This window comes from Stegostoma tigrinum, chromosome 24 (genome assembly GCF_030684315.1).
Source record: "Stegostoma tigrinum isolate sSteTig4 chromosome 24, sSteTig4.hap1, whole genome shotgun sequence".
Taxonomy (NCBI): domain Eukaryota; kingdom Metazoa; phylum Chordata; class Chondrichthyes; order Orectolobiformes; family Stegostomatidae; genus Stegostoma; species Stegostoma tigrinum.
Genome location: NC_081377.1, coordinates 21,082,231 through 21,091,517, shown reverse-complemented (window position 1 = coordinate 21,091,517; position 9,287 = coordinate 21,082,231). Strand labels below are relative to the sequence as shown.

Genomic DNA, 9,287 nt, shown 5'->3' with positions numbered 1-9,287 from the left:
ACAATCGTTTTTTTGGTTTTCAGTAAGTGTCTCTTTTTTTATTTGTGCTTTTTCTCCTCTAACTTGGGTGTTGAAAAAAAAACTTTCAAAGTCATTATTTGTAGATTAGCAAGTATCTAATATTTATATTAATATAAATACTTAACTAAATACACAAAGGCTGACTTTTCATCCTGTTTGTTTGAATAGCTCTGGTCAAAGAATAGGCTCAAGTTGTCACCTGCCCTCTGGCCACATTTTTGCCTCATGCATGGTACCATAAGATTGCTACAAAATTACAAGAGTGCAATTCTCCCTGTTTTTAAAAAGCTTTTACTACTGTTTGGGTTTTACCAGAGACACCACCACCACCATTCTCTGGGGTGGCCTCATAATTTGCTTGCTAATACTATGTGACTTCTACAACATTTGTTACTTTGCAATGGTATAGTATAATGATCACTGGACTGTTCATCCAGAAACCCGGAGATATTCTGGGTCTTGCCTTGGCTGGCTTACATCTGACTGCAGACCTACAGCAATGTGGTTGACTTTTAACTGTCCACTGGGCAATTAGGGATGGATAATCAATGCTGCAAAAGCCAGTAGTGCCCTCATCCTGTGAATGCATTAAGAAAAAATTGCCATGACAACAGGAATAAGTTCCTCCAATCTTCAGAATAGTGCTGTGGGAGCACGATCTCTTTTATGTTGACTTCAGTTTGCAGATGGTGCCTCAATTAAACATATCATATGTGGTGGGGTGTGGTGCTCTGACTACCCAGGCAGGGAATGCTACCAACCGATCTACCGATGACTTTGGGTTTTGTCAGCTGTCAGCAGTCACCTACACCACAACAATGTAACGTACTAGAATGCCCTTTGGGATGTGTAACAGTCTCTTGAATGAGGTATTCAAACTGTCTACTCTAGAGAATTAAAGGCTAACACCAAACATTGACAAAGGAAAAAGAAAAGGATTACAAATCCCTTGTATGTGAATGTTGCCAGCTGGTTAGCATTTATTACCCATCTTCAGTTGTCCTCCAGAAGGTAACAGAACATAGAAAAGTACAGCACAGTTCAGGCCTTTTGGCCCACAATGTTGTGCTGTGGAATAATCCTAATCCAAAAATAAAATAACCTAACCTACGTTCCCCTCAATTCACTGCTGTCCATGTGCATGTCCAGCAGTCGCTTAAATGCCACTAATGACGCCGCTTCCACGACTACCACTGGAAAACCATTCCATGCGCTCACAACTCTCTGGGTGAAGAATCTCCCTCTGATGTCTCCTCTATACCTTCCTCCTAACACCTTAAAACTATGACCCCTCATGGCAGTCAATCCTGTCCTGGGGAAAAGTCTCTGGCTATCGACTCTATCCATGCCTCTCATTACCTTGTTGGTGAGCTGTTTTCTTGAACAACTGTAATTGGGGGAGGGGGGTGTTGTGGGTGTGGAGCAGAAAGTTCAATTACTAGGGAACATAGGTTCAAGGTAAAAGAAGGTGCATTTTAAAGGTGATTTGAGAGCCATGCCTGGAATGCGCTGCTGAGGAGTTGGTAAAGGCAGATACAACAGCAACGTTTAAGAGGTTTATTGACAAATATGGACCACAGAGGCATAAGCTTTTCAGTTTAGAAAGGTATCGGTCTTGGTGAGCTGCAGGGTCTGTTCCTTTCTGTACTGTTATTCCAATCTTACCTCATTTGTAAGCAATTTCCAACTCTCTCACGTGAAGGAGAGAAGCTAGATGGTGACAATTCCTGTCATCAAGGTAAGGGCAGGTATCTTGCAGCTCCAGCTCACTGTTTACTCCTCTGTACCTCTATATTGGCCAAAAATTCCAAAACATCTTAAAGCACAGACCATGACAGCAACTGCCTGCACCTGCCATTCACAGAGGTTGACATTGGGCATTCACCAGCCTTACCTCCTCATCATGGTGCATTTTGGACTAACTTAAAGAATGCTGTTTGCCACTTTGATATTGCATTTTAGAGCACAATGGCACCTTGCATTGTTATGCTGCTGCTAGGCCACTTTGCAGGCAGGATCAGGCACTCACCTAATTGTGGGAAAGTGATGTATCTCAGGGTTCTTAGCTTGGTCTCCTAGTGCTTGCTTACTTTGCACCACTCAGTTGCTCACAGCTTCTCTGCCTTGTCTGTTGGCACTTTGCCACCTCGTGCAGAATTTAAAGGTTCACTAGTGTTACCATTTAGTGCAGCCATAACACCAGGCAGCGTGTTATAGTTGTCAGTAGTGAGCATTGAAGGAGGTGGACATGTTGCTTTTTAGCACTAGGCTATGGCACTGTTACACCTATACCATGTGCCAGCAGTTAATGCAGCAAATATACTATGTGCTTTAGCCATAAAGCCACACTTCAAAGTCTGATGGGGATCACCCTCAGAGAAGTCAAGGGCATCACGTGGGAGGTGTCACCACAGCCAGTCAAGGGCAGCATCCAATCTCAGTCCAGGACTTCAATGCAGTTAGTTGTCCACTTCTTGCAATCATGATAAGAGGTTCCATATCACTATAGTCTGATGAATGGGCCATGGCCAGTCCTATAGGGCTGTCTGGGGAATTAGCAGGAGGTCAATGCAGAAGTTGCACTGACATCCATCAGGCATCCATTCACTTATCAGTGCAACTGTTCTTTAAAGTTGGTCAGGAGCCAGGATAAGATCTGGGGCCTCTGCTCAGTAAACGTCAGGTGTTTACCAGGGACCATCACTTGGAAGGGAAGTTGAGAAAGTCTGTTGTGGGAATTAGAGGCATCATGCTGACTGGCAGACGGTCTAACAGTTGTGACAGCACTGCTGTCAAAGTATTTAGATGAACAAGTAGCAAGTCTGATTTTTGTGCACCAGGCTCAATGGACAACAAACCCCAGCAAGTACAAGCCCGGTGCACTCGTTCTCATCTGAAATACAAATACACAGTTGGAATCAAAAATGATTGTGGTCCAACTGAATGGGGGAAGGGTTTATTTCTTGTTTGAGCATGCAGGCCCTACTTGCGGCCAACATGAGACCCTTCGAGAGACAACTGTATTAATCAGACACTTACACAGTACAGGTTAAGACTCCTGTAATCATTGTATACCGTAAATGTGAAACTCTTGCAACGTCCAACTATTTGGTATATAAATCACATTCATGAGCAATCTTGATCATGTCATTGGTCCTTACAAACTGATCTTAAGTCATCTCTGTGTAGTAGAAGTAATCACAGGCAACCTTAAAACTGTAACCAATGGTACACAATTCATAAGGACAATCCAAGATATTGTAGGCTACACATTATATGGAGTTGATTTCCTCTCACCTTGAACTGTAAGTACTTGCCAACATGCTTTCATATGTAATTCTGCCTTCTTAGATGTTGTGGGACAGGGTCAAAGTTTCAGTAATCCTACTGCACCTACAAATCCCTACTGGATTTGCACTACATAGATTATACTTCATATGTCAGAATAAAGTCCTGTATGTCAAAGGTCCATGTAAAAGCATTCCATGTCCCACTGTATGGAGGATTATGGCAAATGGTCATTTGTGTGTGATGTGAATGTTAATTGCTTATATTACCAAGAATCTGTACTGTTTCTGACACAGGTTTATTGAAACTGTGCATCCAATGATTCAGGCACAGCAGGAGCCATCGCCACTTTAGTCCAATGAAAGCACAAGGAAGTTGAGGAGGAAACGATTGGCCAGAAAATCCAATGACGTGCAGCTGCTGAACAGCCTCCACATGAAGAAGGCACCGCAGAAGACACCTTCAAAAGGAGGGTATACAAGAGATCCAGAGTCAATCGTCCTCAATGCTTTTTGTCCAAATGAGTGAGGCACAGTGATATTGCAAACTGAGGCAGTCCTGGGAAAATGTCACAGAACTATGCCAACTGCTGGAAATGAGACTTGCAACTCCAAACTGTGAGTGGCCAGCCTAACCCAATGGCTGTCATGGTTACGGGTGAAATATTGTGCAGCTCCTCTGATCCACTGGAGACTCGTGTGGGATCTCTCAAACTCAACCCACAAAAATATCAAGTTTGTTACCTATGCAGCTTGTGTTGGATCACACCGCCTCACCTTGCTTCCCAGTGATGAGGGCTGTAATTATTTACAGTATTATTAACCACATGGATGAGGAAAGAGAAATTATCATCCAGTTTGCAGATGGCATTAAAAACAGGTGAGAAGGCAAGTGTTAAAGATGACACTGAATCTGCTGGGGCATGTAGACAAGTTAAATGAATGGACAAAAACTTAGCAGATTGATCATAATGTGGGAAAATTTAAGATTACATATTTTGGCAAGAAGAATAGAGGAGCTAAATGTTGTTAAATTAGAGAAGATTTGAAGCAAGCTACAGCACAAGGATTTAGGAGTCCCCCATGCTTTAATCACAAAAAGCTACAAGTTCAGCTGGTAATGGAGAGGCAAATGAAATGTTGACCTTTAGTTTGAAAGGAATGGAGAAAAAAAAACAAGGAAGTTTTGCTAAAACTGTGCAAGGAATTAGTTATACCAGCCCTAGAATACTGTGAACGGTTCTGGTCCCCTTCTCTGAAGAAATACGTATTGGCACTGGAGACAGTCCAAAAAAGTTCACTTGGTTGATATTGGTTATGAAGGATTTTTCTTATGAGGTAAGTTTCATAAGCTGTGCCTTTACTCATTGGAGTTTAGAAGATTAATAACATAAAAGATTCTTAGGGAGCTTGACAAGATGCAGAGAAGTCATTTACTGTATGTGACTCCAGGAACAGAAGGCATAATCTCATTTAAGGGAAAGCTTTTGTGCTCCTGAGATGCTGCTTGGCCTGCTGTGTTCATCCAGCTTCACACTTTGTTATCTCATTTAAGGGGTTGCCAAATTAGGATAGAGATCCAAAGGTATTTCTTTTCTTAGAGGGTACTGAATCCATAAGATTCTTTACCACAGGGCTGTTGGGGCCAGGTCATTAAGTATATTCAAGATGGAATTACATATTTTTAAAATCAGAAAGGTAACCAAGGGTTATGGGAAAAAGGTAGAAAGTGGAGTTAAGAATTATTAGATCAGCCATGAATTCATTGAATGGTGCAGCTGTCTTAATGGGAAGAATGGCCTTCTGCTGCTATGTCAGACAATCTTGTGATCTGATGCATAGCTGGGCTTTAAGTATGTCACTGACTGGAAAACAGGGGCTGGCATCCAACTTTCCACTATTCTTGGCAATAAATTAATGTAATATTACTTTTGAAGTATTTCTAAAATTGCCTTTTCAGTCAGAAAGTATTATGAAATAATTTATGTAATTTCTGAGTTCATAGTTTTTTTTATCAACTGCTGATTGGATCTTGTCTGGCAGATAGTTATTATTGCAACACCATCGACAGCTTGCATTTATCTAGCACCTTTAGGAATGTTCTAAAACTTGGCATTGACAAGAGAAGATATCAGGACAAGTGAAAAATTTGGTTTTAAGGATTGCCATGATGGAGGATAGATAAGCTTACAAGGAGATGCTAGAATTTTATGTCCAGTAACTACACATATTGTTAACAAAGGGGAACAGTTCAAAGAAAAGACGCAGAAAGCCCAGATCAGATGAGTGCAGAAGTCTCAGGATAGGAAGGGAGGAGGCTGTAGGTGGAACTTTAAAATAAAAGTGGCTCCTGATCCAGCAACAATGTGGATCATCCAGTACCTCGAATGGTGGGTGAATTGGACTTTGTGCACATTCGGAAATAAGTAGCAGCGTTTTGGCAACAGTGGGAGTCTGATTATCTGATTTTTCCTTTGTTGTGCTGATCATTTATGCCTTGTGTTTCTAATTATCTTTTACTTTATGCAATTTTCTTCGTATTTAGTATTCTACTAAGTTAGTTCCTCAATTAATTGGCAGTATCCCTCACATTACTTCCTGTCGGATGCACATAACGCATGCTTGTCTTTTAAAAAAAATACATGGTTTCTTTAGACTGTTACCTTGATCTTTGCTTTCAATCTTTCATAGCGACTTTGTGCCATAATCAAGTCAGTGAAACCAGTTATTTGATGCGTAAATGCAACCTGAATCATTCAGATAAACTTTTTTTTTGTTTTATATACGTTTTCCCCTTTATAGCTGTTCCCTTCACGTTTCAGGGTTAGGGTTAATAAACAATTGGTATAGCATGAGGCGTTATTTACTCCGCCATCACAGAAAGCTGTAACTTTTAGTCAGCCAAGATATACTTTAGTAAGTTCTTTCTATCTTAAAAAAAACTAATTAGGTAATAGTCACAAACATTTCACCCATACTTGTTGCAGTTCAGTAATTATAAATTGTGAGTAAACATAGCGGCCATTCCTAAAAACAATCTGCTGTTATATTTTGGTCTGTCAGGAAATATTTAAATAGAAAAGGATGGGAGTTGAGATTAGAAGGATTCTGTAAGCAGATAAACATTGTGAACCAGCCAACTTTCAATACTGCCACACTGGGTTCAATGAAACAAAAAGGCCTCTATAATGAATGAGGGATAGTGTGTACGTGTGAAGTAAATACAGCCCCTCCTCAGACGACTTTTCCTCTCATTTCCGATAACTCAGCTCCGGTCTTCAGATCGCTCCGGCCGAAAGGCCTTTTTTTTTCCTTATTAGGCGATAGCGGAAATTGGGTCCGGGGTGGCGCGGGGTGCTATGGGATGCCTGCGGTATTTCCGGCGACGGTTTTGGAGTAGTGGGAGCGGTCCGATCTCAGGTGAGTGGCTCGAGTGGGGAGTGCTAGGATACGGTACTGTTAGTGCGGATGCATTTCTTGTTTCAAGATTTAGTTTCTTTAACGCGAGTGGTAGTGCACAAGTCGTGCTGTTTTCGGTTCTGTCTGCTTTATCTGCTTATATTGCGGTTTCTGAAATTTTTTTTACGCTTTCAGGTAAGGGAGTAGGGAGGGGTTTGTGGGATAGGGCCCGGATTTCCATGACGATAGGAAGGTGCGTGTGAAGTGGGGGTATGTAAATAACTTATACTCTCGGGATTTCAGTTGTCGCTTGAAGGAGTTGTTGCTGACTTCCTGAGTTGTGGGCTGGGTGAGGAACAAGGAGCGGTTGGTTTTGTTTTGGTACTAGCCTTTCTTTTGGATTATGATGGTCTTCTGCTAATTAACGATGTTTGATAATGTTTGAAAGTTGAAGACTGAGACGACGTTTAACTGTTTGTACAGTGACTTTTTTTTGTGTAGATCTTCCTAATGCATTTTAAGATGCAGCTGGTGATGGTGTAAAGGAGTGTTAACTCTGTACGAGAGAATCGATCGAATTGTTTGGTAACCTTGCAAAACGTATGAGATGAATAAAACTCAAAATTCTCTTAAAGTATTGGAAAACTTGATAGTTGATGTGGAACTTTTTTTAGACACGAATTTAGTGTGATCCTGCAGTTACTTTTCAATTGAGGTTTTCTTTTTCTGTATGCTTCATTCAGTAGGAATGTACTATATCTTGAGGGGAGACTTCATACTTTTACTGGAATAAAATGTTCCCTGTGAACTAATTTTGATTCAATAATGTGAATCAAATTTTGAATCTCTCTGAAGAGAGAATTTTGTGTAAAACCTGAACAGACAATGCAGTGTACATAATAGTGTTAATGCTTAGGCTGCTGCAAAGTAAACCTTACCTGCAGCAAACCTTAAAGATTTGGTTATGCTTTGCTTGTCCTAACTTGCTGCAGCTGAAATTTGCTAGAGTTTAGGAAGAATATTTTTATGGCAAATATAGGAGATGCTTGTAGAATCAAATGAAATGTGGGTTGCATGTTTCTTCAGGCAAGCTTCTTGAGTGAAAGTTGTTATTAGCCTTTTAAATAACTTGCATCTATTAGAGATCTTGTATTGTGGCTTCATTAAGTTTTAACAATACTTGTTTTCAGCCTTAAAATTTGCTGTTTTGGGGCAATTGCCTTTAAGGGTGGCATGGTAGGTCAGTGGTTAGCACTGCAGCCTCACAGCGCCAGGGACCTGGGTTCAATTCCAGCCTCTGGCAACAGTCTGTGCGGAGCTTGCACGTTCTCCCCGTGTCTGCATGGGTTTCCTCCCACAGATCAAAGATGTGCAGGCCAGGTGGATTGGCTATGCTAAATTTCCTGTAGTGTTCAGGGGCGTGTAGATTAAGAGGGTTTATAGGGAGATGGGTCTGGGTGGGATGCTCCAAAAGGGAGGTGTGGACTTGTTGGGCCGAAGGGCCTATTTCCACACTGCAGGGAATCTAATCTAATCTAAAGGACATTATTTGACTTGCCTTTCAAAAAGGTAAAGACATTATTTCATCCAAATGTGTTCTTGCATGTCTTGTCTAGTGGCCCTTACACCACTGCTGGTTTGACTGTTTAAGCAGACTCCAGTACACTTAGCCTTGGGATAGATTGTGTTCAGTTGGTGAGCTACTTTGAACCTCTCAATTGTAACTTTCGTGCTTGACTTGTTGAAAACACATGCCATTTTGGAGGCGGGGGGGAGGTGTGTAAATTGAAGAGAAATAAAACCCTATCTTTCAAGATAATTTGTAGCAAGCTTTAAGGCAGATTCACTCTTCAAATGAGTAGGTAGTTTAATTTTTCAGAGAAGCCAGGAAGCTTTGTGAACGGAAGCTGTCGGGTTTCAATTAGATATGTCGTCACTTTTGCTATTGACGTGGTCAATAGAAAATGCCATGTTACAAAAACTGAGGGCAATTCAAGCACTGCTTTTTAAGATGAATGTTTTTGCTGAAATTGGTTCATGTAACCCACAAACGTTAAGCTTTTGGGAGTATTTTATTTTCTCAAGGAAATACTTTTAAGCAGATGGTAAGGATGATGCAGTTACATAGGCTTTGATTGTGATGAGAACCACATATCTAATTATGTTGGAGACAGTGATGTGATCATATAATTTCCCGTACACTATACTACCTACTTATCATATAATTTCCCATACACTATACTACCTACTTAAAATTCTTCTTTAAAATAGTAACTAGAATTGGTCTCTTTTTAAAAAGTACAGGCATCATTGGCAAGACCAGTGTTCAGGTTATCACCAAATGACAACATTTATTACCTTAACTCTGAATTTGACTTTGTTCTTTATAGTACATTATGTTGTATCTGAGTTGTCTGTTTCATTTTGTGATTGCAACAAGGGAGATTGCAGGATATCACTCTCCCCAATATACTTTAAACAGGGCAGTTAGCAGAGTTAAAATTGGTGAGTTATACTGAACTTCATACTGTAGGGGTAACTGAGTCTACAATTTAACAAAACTTCAGCCTGTTTGCTTTA

At 40.7% G+C, this 9,287-nt stretch overlaps 1 protein-coding gene across 2 annotated transcripts in view; it reads left to right on the top strand.

Moving 5' to 3' along the window:
• Nucleotides 1–6,652: 6,652 nt before the first annotated feature.
• Nucleotides 6,653–9,287, top strand: part of cap1 (CAP, adenylate cyclase-associated protein 1 (yeast)) — a 39,719-nt gene continuing 37,084 nt past the window's right edge. The window contains exon 1 of one of the 2 annotated variants that reach the window (XM_048558289.2): nucleotides 6,653–6,728. The gene's annotated coding sequence lies outside the window, so the exon portion shown is untranslated. The other variant, XM_048558291.2, reaches the window with a different exon arrangement.